The 13,017-nt window shown below is 32.4% G+C and overlaps 1 protein-coding gene across 1 annotated transcript in view; it reads left to right on the forward strand.

Moving 5' to 3' along the window:
* Positions 1-2,640, forward strand: part of LOC128011802 (N(G),N(G)-dimethylarginine dimethylaminohydrolase 1) — a 46,930-nt gene extending 44,290 nt beyond the window's left edge. Inside the window, exon 6 of the mRNA XM_052594524.1 lies at positions 1-2,640. This exon is cut by the window's left edge and continues 155 nt beyond it. The gene's annotated coding sequence lies outside the window, so the exon portion shown is untranslated.
* The last annotated feature ends 10,377 nt before the right edge of the window (positions 2,641-13,017 follow it).

The following is a 13,017-nucleotide window of genomic DNA, read 5'->3' on the forward strand; positions in this document are numbered from 1 at the left end:
AAGGGAGGACAATATAAAACTAAATTCAGGTCTCAAAATATGTGTGGAAAATGAAGTACATTTATTTTTCTGACTAGCCACACTGTGGTCTTAGCTGGTTTAACTAGACCATGCTGATTAGTTTAACCGGCTCGTCTAGCTACTGACTTTTTTTTTAGCAACAGTGAGTTAAAACTATTACAATTGTTATAAAATCTAATTTGCATGACAAAAATTTCCCCTAAACCTCAAAATGTAGCTGTAAACTGCTAAAATCATCTGGATCCACTCAGAACGAATGCACTGAAAGTGTTTATCACGTTTAATCGTCCATCAAGCCCCAAAAAAAGCCTGTTTTTAAACAATGAATGCTGATTTTGTGTTGCCTAGATTGCAGATTGTCACGTTCATAAATAGATTTATAGAGCATTTAAAATGTATTTTCTGGAAAAATAAATATCTGTCGACTGCGCAGATGTCATGTGTGAAACAAGCCATAGTGAAGTGCTTTTACTGAGTAATTAAAGCAAAAAAAAATTTATTTTATAGATTTATTTTTAAGTACAGATCGTTTGTCCTGCAGTTGTGAAGGCAGAACCCTGATAGTAAACGAAGATGTACCAAGAACGTTTTGCTAACATTGCGATTAAGTTATTATTGAACACATTTTCTTTAAATAAAACAACAACCACAGTTTTTTCTCAATTATGTGAATGTTAGAGTAAACGTTACATTTGCGAACATTTTCGAAACGTTCTTTTTGAAAGTTCTCTGAAACTACTAAGTTGTTACATTTAAAAAAAAAAACATTGAATTAAAATGTTACTGATTTTTTTTTTTCATGATTTAATGTTTTAGTAGTGACGTTACGAACGACCAGATAACTTTGAAAAAACGTTCTATTAACGTTATGTTGACCTTGCCAGAATGTTCTCTGTGTTAATCTAGTATGTAGCGCATATTACATTTTTTGTGTGTTAACCAGAAGAAGAGGTTGATGTTGACAATCACCGTTGATATTAGTTGGTTGCCATTACAGGAAACAATAGGTAAACTGGAGTGCAATGCATTGTGGGATACAGTATTGCAGATGTAGCAGGTCATCTAGGACTATGCAATCTTTACCTACTGCAGAAATATAGTAGTATGCTCAAACATCCTCAGGTGCTGATTGGACGAGCTTCCTCACTGTGATGTCAATCTAAACTGTGACGTCCAATCAGAATTTTGCTAACATCTTTGTAGTTAAATAGCACACCAGTATTGGTGCATGCTATCTTGACACCACACACATCTCGTTGCATTAGCATAGTGTTAGCACCTAGCTGAATTATCATTAACAACAATAACTCATTAGCATAAAACCTGCTGTGGTTGCAGCTTCACTCTTCACAACTTCACAACTTCTAAACTAAATGTTGTTAGAAAAACGTCAAATTGTCCAGTGCAATGAATTATCGGTAATATTAGCTAATATTAGATTAATCAAGTCAGTTTGTTTCTGGTTGAGTTTTCTGTGGAAGCTTGTTTCTAGCACACGATAAAAAAATTAAAATAAATTAAAAGGTAATTGCAATCTTTAATCTCCTGATTCTTAATTTTTTTTCTAACATTCCTGAATTTATTTCTCACAATTCAGACTTTTTTTCCTCGCAATTCTGAGAAAATTTTCTAAGTTGTGAGATGTAACTTTGAATTGCAAAATATCATCTCACAAATCTAAAAATTGGAATTGTAAGATATAAACTAAAAAAAAGGGAAACAAAAAAGAAACAGAATTGCAAACTCAAAATTACGAGAAAGTACAAGTTTTTTAAAGAAAAAAAAGAGAACGTATGATAAAAAAATTATTATTATAATTATTATTTTGGCGGGAACAGGCTTCCATATTTTTCTGCATGTGACAATTCGCTCAAGTTGCTTATTTTCCTAGGTATGCGTTTAGCTTCGACAAACAGCTTTTCTTTTACATTTTAATGTTAAGTGTTTTAGGATTTGCTCTCCTCTAACGCTTCAGTTTATTTCACCTCTTGAAAAGAAAATGAAGATTTAAAGCCACGGGCTTGCCTCTATAAAACAGGATTCTATGGAACAGGAGTTGTCCCAACACTTTTACGATGTCGACAGATAAACACATCAGCCGCCTTTTATAAGGACGTGAATTATTGGCCACGATGAAAGCGCAGCTGTCTTTCTTTTATATATCTGTCTCATTCTTCATCTCCTAGATGCTTTGCAAAATACGTTAGCATTATTTCTCTGCCAGAAAAACACTTGTAAAATATCTGGCAGTTGTCGTGAGTCCCACTGTATGATATCATAAAGAAACCGCAGTTTATTAGTGATCTGCTCATCCAGAAAGAATTTCGTGTTTCATCATGAACCTCAGTTCACCCTGAGTTTTCATGCGGGAATCTGTCATCATCCTAAAAAAGAGAGAAACCAGCTCAGGTTTTCAGGATTCTGCTGCCTGCCGTATTTTATATCTGCTCTTGTATTTTCTAAAAAGTAAATGATTTTTAAAGTGGTCAGTCGATCAGTAAGATAGCTGTGTCTCAGGATTTTTAGATGTGTTCTGTATCTCCCATAATTCCTTTTACTCTGTGTCTTTGCTCTTTGTAATGATTTTGATGGGTTTGTTAAATAAAGTGTGTTTTGTAATTATTTTGTTGCGTCGACTGATGTTGAGATGAAAAATAACGTAAAAATAAAATAGAGCCTAGCTACTTGAATGCACTAAATTATAATTCAATACTAAAAACAAGGTTGGCATGTTTTCAAAACTATCCCATAATTGTCCCATGATAAAAATTGCGTTCAGAGGACAAAATACACATTTTTGGGTGGGGTTCCCCCAGTAAAAATAGTATTTTAGGGGCTAAATATCACGTTATTGGAGTTGCTTCAACCCGAGGAAACAGTGTTGCCAACTAATTTTCAGGGAAAGTTGTTAAAAGAAGGTTGATTTGTCTGTAAATTATGTTGTGATGTCATTGCGGGATGACGTCATTACGTAATCATGACGCAAAATTGTGTCAAATCTCAACAAAAACATATATCTTACATATGTTAATTTATAGTTTGAAACAATATAAATGCATAATATAATATACAAATAAAAATATATATTTTTAAATGCATTTAATTTTTGAAAAAACGAGAAACATTTTTGAACGATTACAATTTAAGTTTTTTTTTATTATTATTATTATTATTATAAAAATTTTATTTAACATGGACATCATGGTTACATTGGACAAACCATATGCACTGGCTTAATAAGTGTTTTAGCACACATGCTAATTTTCAACACCAGTTCACAGTAGATTTTTCAGAGAAGATAAAAAAAACAATAACAATGCTAATAATAATAATTAACAATACCAATATTAACAGAAAAAGTAAAAATAACGATACTAATAAAGAATAAAAAATAAGATTACAACAAGAAAAGAAAGACAATACATTTATACAGAAGCTATAATGCAAAGAAAAAAAATTCAGACAACATCGAAATAGTAATATGATATAATGAACTATTCACGTGAGCGCTGTTGTTTGGTTTTTAACCATTGTTTAAGTCCTCTGTTAAAAGCATTACCATTGGTCTCTAGTTTTAAATTAGTAGGTAAGGCATTCCAAAGTTTTGGCCCCTTTCCTGAGAAAGCAGATTGACCTAAAGAGGTCTTATACTCTTATACTCGAACTGACTCAAATGATTTGTAATCCCCAAACTGACTCAAATGATTCGCGAACCCGCTCCGAACTCCCGAACTGACTCAAATGATTCACACTCCGAACTCCCGAACTGACTCAAATTATTCATGCTACGAAATCCCAAACTGAGTCAAATTATTCGCGAACAGGCTTTGAACTTCCGAATTGACTCAAATGATTCGCGATCCGCGAACTGACTCAAATGATTCGCGAACCCGCTCCGAACTCCCGAACTGACTCAAATGATTCGCGATCCCCAGACTGACTCAAATGATTCGCGAACCCGCTTTGAACTCCCGAACTGATTCAAATGATTCGCGAACCCGCTCCGAACTCCCAAACTGACTCAAATGATTCGCGAACACGCTTTGGAACAAGACAGTTTGCCCTGTGAGAGATCTGACGCCTACTGACCAATTCAGAAAACAGTGGTGAAACATGATTCATTAGACATTAGATAAACCAATTTGGTATAATTACTATCAATGACACTATCAAAGGAAAGTTTGAAACTAGGAAGGTTATGCTTTTTTAGAACATCACAATGATACCATCTCATGGGTTTCTGGTCCATAACTTTTATTGCGTGTTTGTATATCAAATTAATAGGCTTTAATTTATTTGGAGAGACTTGGGACCATGATGTGACACAATATGATAAACGTGAAAAAAATCATTGCATGCATGTACAGATTTGCAGTTTGACATGACAAGTCCCTTTTCATAACACAAAAACAATTTAGGTTTGGTTGGACCTTGTTACAGATGTACTCAATGTGACTAGAATAACACCTAGATACTTGATTTCATTCTCTGCCTCAATTATTTAATTTTTAATCTGCACCTCAAATACATCCCTTCTAGGCCAGTTTCCTATGGAGAAGCACATGGAAACTTTTTTAGCATTAAGAGTTAAATGAGACAAGTCAAGCCATTTCGAGATGTTATGTAATGCTCACCTGCCTGGCTGGCTGTTGTAGTGGACACATGGATGACCGTGTCTTCAGCATACATCTGGCAGCCGAAACCTGGACAGCAATCTGGTAAGTCATTAATGTACATTGTAAACAGCAGAGGGCCAAGTACCGAACCTTGCGGTACTCCTGTTTGTTTATCTCTGCAGGGGAGACTTAACCCCATTAACCCTGACACACTACTGTCTTCTACCCAAATAAGACCTATTAGCTAGTAAACATGTTTTTTTTTTTGTTTGTTTTTTTACGTGCATTTTTAATTACAAAATGTATTTTGTGTTTTTGGGTTACAACGGACAACGTATAATGTCCTGGAAAACTACTGTCACCTTTTCCATTTCTCTACATAGTTTTCTTACAGTATAACAACATTTAGGTAGTGGTTAAAAAACTTAGTAACTAACTCATCAACAATCGCAGGTACAAGCTACTAACAAATTCATAAATAAACAAATACAGTATTTAATTATTGTTATTATTATTATTACTATTAAATTAAACTATTGCAAATAGCAGCTAATTTAATTCCTGTGATGTGTGTACTGCTAGACATATTTGGTTTCCTCTTTTTGTGTAATTTAATTGGTAAATTGTGCCTCAATCTTAATAGCCCTTCATTTGAAAAAAAAAACACTTTTTACATATACAGTTAAACTATCGTTTATGCAAAATGTTTTTTTTTTTTTTTTTTTTGACCAGATCAAAAATGTACATAAAAGCATGCCTAAGTGTGTAGACAATTAATTCAATTCATTAAAAATAATAACAATTGTATATTTGTGAAAAACTGGTGCAGTAGTCATTTGTCTCCTTAAGAAAACATGAAATTTGCGTCTTATGTATTTAAAATTTCCCAAAATTACACAAAGTTGTAAAAGTAAAGTATTATTATTGTCATTGGAATAATACAAACATATATGAAAACCATTTAACTTGAATGTAATATTTGTTTTCCTTCTAATGAAAGTTTCTATATTAAACCCAATAACAAGACTCCTTTTCCATTGAACAAAAAACACATGAATAATCAGTATCCAGATTAAATCTGCTGGACATACTGTATACCATGTGCAATTTTAAATGTAACCTATTTTACTTTTTATTATTTAAACAGTATATTTCACAAACATACCAAATACGTTTTATTGCTCTCTTTTTGTGAGACACTGACAATGACATTTGTGTTAATCCCTGAATCTTTAGTCTGGGATATTTTAAATCATTATTCCAGTATCACTTCTATGTAAGGAGGGTTTGTTTAGGACATTTCCCTGCAGGTTACTTTAATGATATGTCTGTGTTTTGGACTTCATTGTGAGTGTGATTTCAGCTGTAAATTTATAGCTTGTAAAGGAACATTCTCCACTGTTTATGAGGTCTCCTGTATATTTCAGATAAATTGTAGCTTCTCAAATGTATAAACTGTTTCTCTCTGAGTCTCTGTTTGTGTTTGGATGTCTCATATGTGTAAGTGTGTTTTTGTACTGATGTTTTACTGTCACTAGGTGGCGACACTAAATAAGATTTGATCCAAAGTGGCTTCGAAGGCTCATTGAAAACCTGGAATTAAAACTGCATTTAGAAATGGAATTCAATGCAGAAATGTCATAAGTAACTATTTGAGATCATGCTCTCAGATATTTACTGTAACAAAACCATATACCTGATAAATGTTTAATTTCTTTTAGTGATAAGTGACCGAGCACAGAAGCAGTCATCAGTAGCACAGGAATATTTGGAGCAATAGCCAACAATGCATTGTATGGGTCAAAATTATACATTTTTCTTTTGTGCCAAAAATCATTGATATTATTTAAAGATCATGTTTCATGAAGATATTTTGTACATTTTCTACCTTTAATATATCAAAACTAAATTTTTGATTCGTAATATGCATTGCTTAGAATTGGGACAACTCTAAATATTTTGATATTTTGCACTCTCAGATTTCAGATTTTGTTTTATTTTTTATAGTTTCCAAAAACTATATATTTATATTTCCAAAAATTGACCTTTATGACTGGTTTTGTGGTCCGGGGTGGTCACATATACCATGCAAATATGATAAGGTAAATCTGGTATTTTTTGATAAATGCAATGGTGTATGATCATTTAAACATGCATTACCTTAGTAAATAAAGAAATGTATTGTATTGAATGTTTGAATGTTTATTTCTTTTAATGTGTGAATGATCAGAAGTCTCTTTTGTAATGTGTCAGGGCAGATCTGTTTTCCTGTCGATTGAAGGATGTGAAAAGCGTGTGTAATTTTTCTCCCGGGAGCATGAAGTGATCAGAGGGATTCCAGGGAGTTCTGTCGTCTCCTGTGGACGTGAAATAGGTAAAAATGCAGATGATAAGATTCCAGCGTGCAGGTATGTGCCTGGCCTTGTCTCCGTCCTCGGTGTATTTCCTCACGCATGAATGAACTTCAGGAGATTCCAGCGGCGCGCCGTGATGCTGCAGGATTCTCAGGGTTTACAATGCGCTTCTTTTCCAGGACCGGAAGTTCAGCACAGGAACTTGTTATTGATAGACTAGTTAAGCAATAATTTAATGTTAAGTATTAAAGTTTTAGTATTTGTGCTCCAGAACGATTAATAAATTATTGATTATTTATTATTCTGTAGAAACCAAAAATCAGTGATTTATATATATATATATATATATATATATATATATATATATATATATATATATATATATATATTTTTTTTTTTAACTAGTTTTTATTTTATGTTTCCTGTTTTCATTTTTAATAATTAATATTAAAATATTATTATGTAGAGGAAACAATATTTAAGTTTACTTCTAGAAGAACTTCACTAGCCCTATATACTTTACTATATATTTATGTGTGTGTGTGTGTTTTTTTATGTGTGTGTTTTAGATTGAACTATTTTAGGCATTCAGTTGTTTTTGTTTAAATTATATGAATCAAAATGAAAATGATAAATGAAAAAGCTGAAATAAAAATAACTTAGTTGTTTTTTATATATAACATTTTAAATTCAAGTTTTGTTGTTTTCTTTCAGTAAAATGTGTTTTTTTTTTTTTTTTTTTTTTTTTTTTTATATAAATGAAAACCACTTTTACCTAACAATTTTTTTTATGGTTTTAATTTTAGTTAACAACAAATACCCAAACCCTGATGTTTCTCTCAGTTATTGCATGTGCATTTATTTAAGCTTTTTTTTATTTTAATGGGTCTACACATGTGTCTTTTGTTTTTGTTTGTTCTCTCCTTGAGACTGCTAGAAATGACCTAGAACATCTTAGCAACCTCACAGCATTTCCCCATCGCAAACCCTGCTTACATTTTCTTCTGAAGATCTAAACATGGAGTTATTCATTGAAGTGTCCTGCCCTGAACCCTCTATCATGTTTTCGAGCTGTTGTGTGAATACAGGCTGAATCTGCCGAGCTCTCATGGAAATGTACAGCGATATTTGTACGTTTAGTGAATGATTGACCCTGTAAATGTGATTCACGAGCAGAGTATGAACGCTGACCACAAGCATGCATCTATTAAGAGTTTCCACAGAGCCTGACCTGAATTCCAGCTCCAGTTTGCATCCTGAGACTGGACTGGAGTCTGAGCGCAGAGACATATAGCCTTCACACATATTCAGATCTGAGCTTTCTGTGGCGTTTGTGTGTTATGAATGTGTGTATTCATTAAAGCCAGACGGGTGTCTGTTATAATAGCGATGAGAAACCGGAAGCAGTGACCTTCAGTGGGATGCTAGACTTCGGGGAAGTACACGAGAACGGATGTCAATAAAGAGCAAAAAAAACCATAAATAAACTGAGTTTTCATAATACGAGGAGCTCTGAAGATGAGGCGATATTGAGTCTGTAGAAACAAAGAGTCAGTAGAAATGGTATTTTATTGAATTACACATTTATTTATTTTTTTAAGAAAGCCAATTTTTGCAATAAGCTGATATTTACATTTAGTGAAAATATTTGTGTTTTAGATTATTGTTTTTTTTTATGTATTATTCATATACATCTTTTACAATATAATTAATATATTATTACTGTAAATAATAAGCCATTAAACTTATATTAACAACTTTAACAAAAACTTCAATGTTATTAATTAAATATATACGCATAAAGTGTTTCTATATTTTGCATTTACTAATTACAGATATTAAAATGTATCTCTATGTGTATTAATATATTATTGTATAATGAATACCAGTTTATATATATTTATATTTTCTAAAATGTCTTATTAATGTCATTAAATTATATATATATATATATATATATATATATATATATATATATATATATATATATATATATATATATATATATTAATAATTTGATAATGATTTCATTATTTTTACATTAATTGAATTTTTATATATTTCTATAATTTATTGAGTTTATTGAAATATACAGTATATATTCTACAATCATTTCTACCATAAATTGTTACTGTTTTCATACTAAAAGCAGTTATGCATCCAGTCTCATTCCTCGTAGATCAACCATTAAAACACATTCACGTTGACTAACTCTTATGTTCTTGTGTACACTAAAATCCACCCTAAGTAGTGAGCCATTCAAACACTTTTATGATTTGAGACGCACTTGTTGTACTGTTAAGAGTGCAGTGAAATCATTTTCCCTCTCTTTTACTCTTCATCCGGACACGCATGAAGTGCTGCTGTCAGTGATTTGCGGTGAACTAATTGTAATCTCAGACTCTGTGTAGTTCAGTAGTCTGAGATTTGACGGACGGATTGAGCAGCTTTCACGATGTGTGTGGGACAGCACTATTCATGCAGCACAGATGGACGGCCGGAGCGGGAGACACACAGTCTGACCCTCGGCCCGAGAACCAGCGGGAGGACAGACCGGTTTAATAAAGAGCAGAGTTCAGTTCAGACTGAGAGGAGTCACATCTGACCGGGCCAGACCTGTTAGCAAGATGCTAAACTGTTATTAGTGTGTTGTCATGCGGTCACAGGGTGTTTGCATGATGATGCATGATTTTTTTTTTGGTAAATTGATTGCTCTCTGTATTTATTTTGTCTAAAAATTCCATGGTTGAATTATGCTTGGTGTAATAAAACCATGGTTAATTTTTGTAAGGGTTGCACTGATGTCTATCTATGTTATCTGATTAGTATCATAGGAAGTGTCTGCATCATAATCTAACAGTGTTCAAATCATGTGTTTGTGTTTTCATAGACATGTTTTCATATCATATTTTTATTTATTTAACATTCATTTTCATAACAGTCTTAAGATATTTTCAAAACAATTCAAAAAGAGTCATTCATTTTCAAATTTCAACATCACCTGATTTTAATGATTTTAAAAAGTGTATCACTAATCATTTTATTTAGATCGGAACTTCGTAGCGCAGATCTCGAATCATTCGGTTTAGATCGGAACTTCGTAGGGCAGATCTCGAATCATTCGATTTAGATCGGAACTTCGTAGCGCAGATCTCGAATCATTTGATTTAGATCGGAACTTCGTAGCGCAGATCTCGAATCATTTGATTTAGATCGGAACTCCGTAGCGCAGATCTGGAATCATTTGATTTAGATCGGAACTTCGTAGCGCAGATCTCGAATCATTTGATTTAGATCGGAACTCCGTAGCGCAGATCTCGAATCATTTGATTTAGATCGGAACTTCGTAGCGCAGATCTTGAATCATTTGATTTAGATCTGGACTTCAAAGCGCAGATGTCGAATCATTTGATTTAGATCGGAACTTCGTAGCGCTGATCTCGAATCATTTGCTTTAGATCGGAACTTCGTAGCGCAGATGTCGAATCATTTGATTTAGATCGGAACTTCGTAGCGCAGATCTCGAATCATTTGCTTTAGATCGGAACTTCGTAGCGCAGATCTCGAATCATTTGATTTAGATCGGAACTTCGTAGCGCAGATCTCGAATCATTTGATTTAGATCGGGACTTCAAAGCGCAGATCTCGAATCATTTGATTTAGATCGGAACTTCGTAGCGCAGATGTCGAATCATTTGATTTAGATCGGAACTCCGTAGCGCTGATTAAAAAATGCCTGGCACTTCAATCTGAATGATGCGTTTAAATTTCCTAATGCTGCAGCACTGCACAAAAGCAGTAAAGTGAGTGACTTTATGCAGTAATCAGCTGAGAGCGTCTCTTTCACCCCTGTCCCGCAGCAGACGGCAAAGAGAGTCCCTGCTAATTTACGTCCTGAGAAAGGGGTGTGGATCGCCCCCATAAATTGTGTTGCTGGGGTGCGAGAGCCTCAAAGACACTGCAAACAGCCGAAAGACAATGAGGAGGGAGTCGTAGTGAACGCAGACAGCTGCACGACTGCACACACGCGCATCACTATCAATACAGCTGGAGAAACAGATGTTCCTCTTCACAAAGACTGAGAGAGAGAGAGAGAGACACACAGAGAGAGAGAGAGACTGATGCACACTGATCAGATTTCTTGCTTTCATACTCCATTTCTTAAAAGAGTTCTTTCTCATGTTATTATGTAAACTCTAAATCAGAGGTGCCTGAAGGGCCAAAAATCTTACTTGTTTGAGGGCCATGGTCCAAAAGTAAATGTTGCATTGCATAATTATGTTGTATTATATTATATTAAAATGTATTATTATTATTTTTAATGACTAAATGTAATATAATGAAACATTATGCTGATTTTTATCAGTCATTTTTTAAACGTTAAATCTGAAATTAAGTCGTGCTAAAATTAAATTTTCCACATGTGAAAAAAAAACTGGTTTATTTTAGCTAGTTTTCAAAGCAGTATTTCTTATATGAACATTTAAAATCATAAAAATGATTATATATATATATATACAGTATATGTAATACATATAGCAATGCAAAAAAATAAATAATACAATGTTAAATGAGAAAAGAATATATGCTTGTTGCGTGTTTGTTTTTTAAACTTTTACTTTTTTTTTCATTTCTGTCCCACACACTTTTATTTCAGCTAGTTAACATTTTTTTTTTTATGTAATTATTTTAAATCAAATTCACATACATTTTTTTACATTTCAAATGCAAAAAAAAAAAAAAAAAAATTACAAAAAAATAATCAAACCGAATGTTAAACTAAGAAATGAAGATATAGCATGATATGGCATGGCCCTGGTTTCAGCATCTCTGATCTCTGTTGTTGTTAAATTGCTACAAATGTGTTTTTGAATGTACAATAAAGTACAACGTGGTCATAAAGTTAACAAACTGCTGTGATTTCATCCTGCAGATCTGTGAGTCTGATCTGAAAACACACTCACGGCGGTGAAGCAACTAAATGAGTGCTAGAAGTAAGTAAACACACTGACACACACACTCTCACGTCACCCTGCATCCTTGTTTTTCACTGTGTGTGTTTCTGCTGCAGGCTGCGACATGCACACGGATGCTCAGACAAGACAGGCATGCGCTGCTGTGTGTGTGTGTGTGTGACAGAGGGACTGTGTTCAGGGGGCTTTGGGTTGTTTTTCTGATAAATTTCCCTGATTTCATAACTGAACATCCTAATCTGTCTCCTCAGTCTGCTGCAGCAAAACGTTCCTTCAGATGCACAGAATGAGAGGTGCATGATGGGACAGGCTCAGAGTTTGAGATAATGTTCAGATCCAGCGACGATTTAAATTATCCGCTTTATCTGCAGCACACATTTACAGAAAAGAGATTAAACTACTTTATATCCAAGTACAAAAGCTATTTACAAACTTGAGGTTTATATATTATATATTAACGTTATATATATATATATATATATATATATATATATATATATATATATATATATATATATATATATATATATATATATATATATATATATTGCATTTTTATATTGTAACAATAAATAATAAATAATATTATAATTATATTATAAATAATAAATAATATTGTTTTTTATATTTTTATTTTATAATTATTTTTAAAATATATATAAATATTATTATTTCTATTATAATTATAAATAATGTGAAATATTAATATAAATAATTTGTATCTTGTTTTATAATTGTATATGAATGTATTTATGATTATAAGTACCATTTATAACTTTTTTATATTACCTAATATCTAATATCAAATATTTTTAAATATTATAAATTGTTCTTAAAATCAAATATTTGAATATATATATATATATATATATATATATATATATATATATATATATATATATATATAATAAATTTGAAGTGAGTCTTGAGATAATGAAAACAACTAAATTTAAAATTAGAAATAAACTTTTAATTTTAGTGAATTTATTTTAGTTAATGCATATTAAATATGATTTTACTGTTCTGTATACAAACACGAAATATTTCAATATT

This window comes from Carassius gibelio, chromosome B23 (assembly GCF_023724105.1).
Source record: "Carassius gibelio isolate Cgi1373 ecotype wild population from Czech Republic chromosome B23, carGib1.2-hapl.c, whole genome shotgun sequence".
NCBI classification, from domain to species: Eukaryota; Metazoa; Chordata; class Actinopteri; order Cypriniformes; family Cyprinidae; genus Carassius; species Carassius gibelio.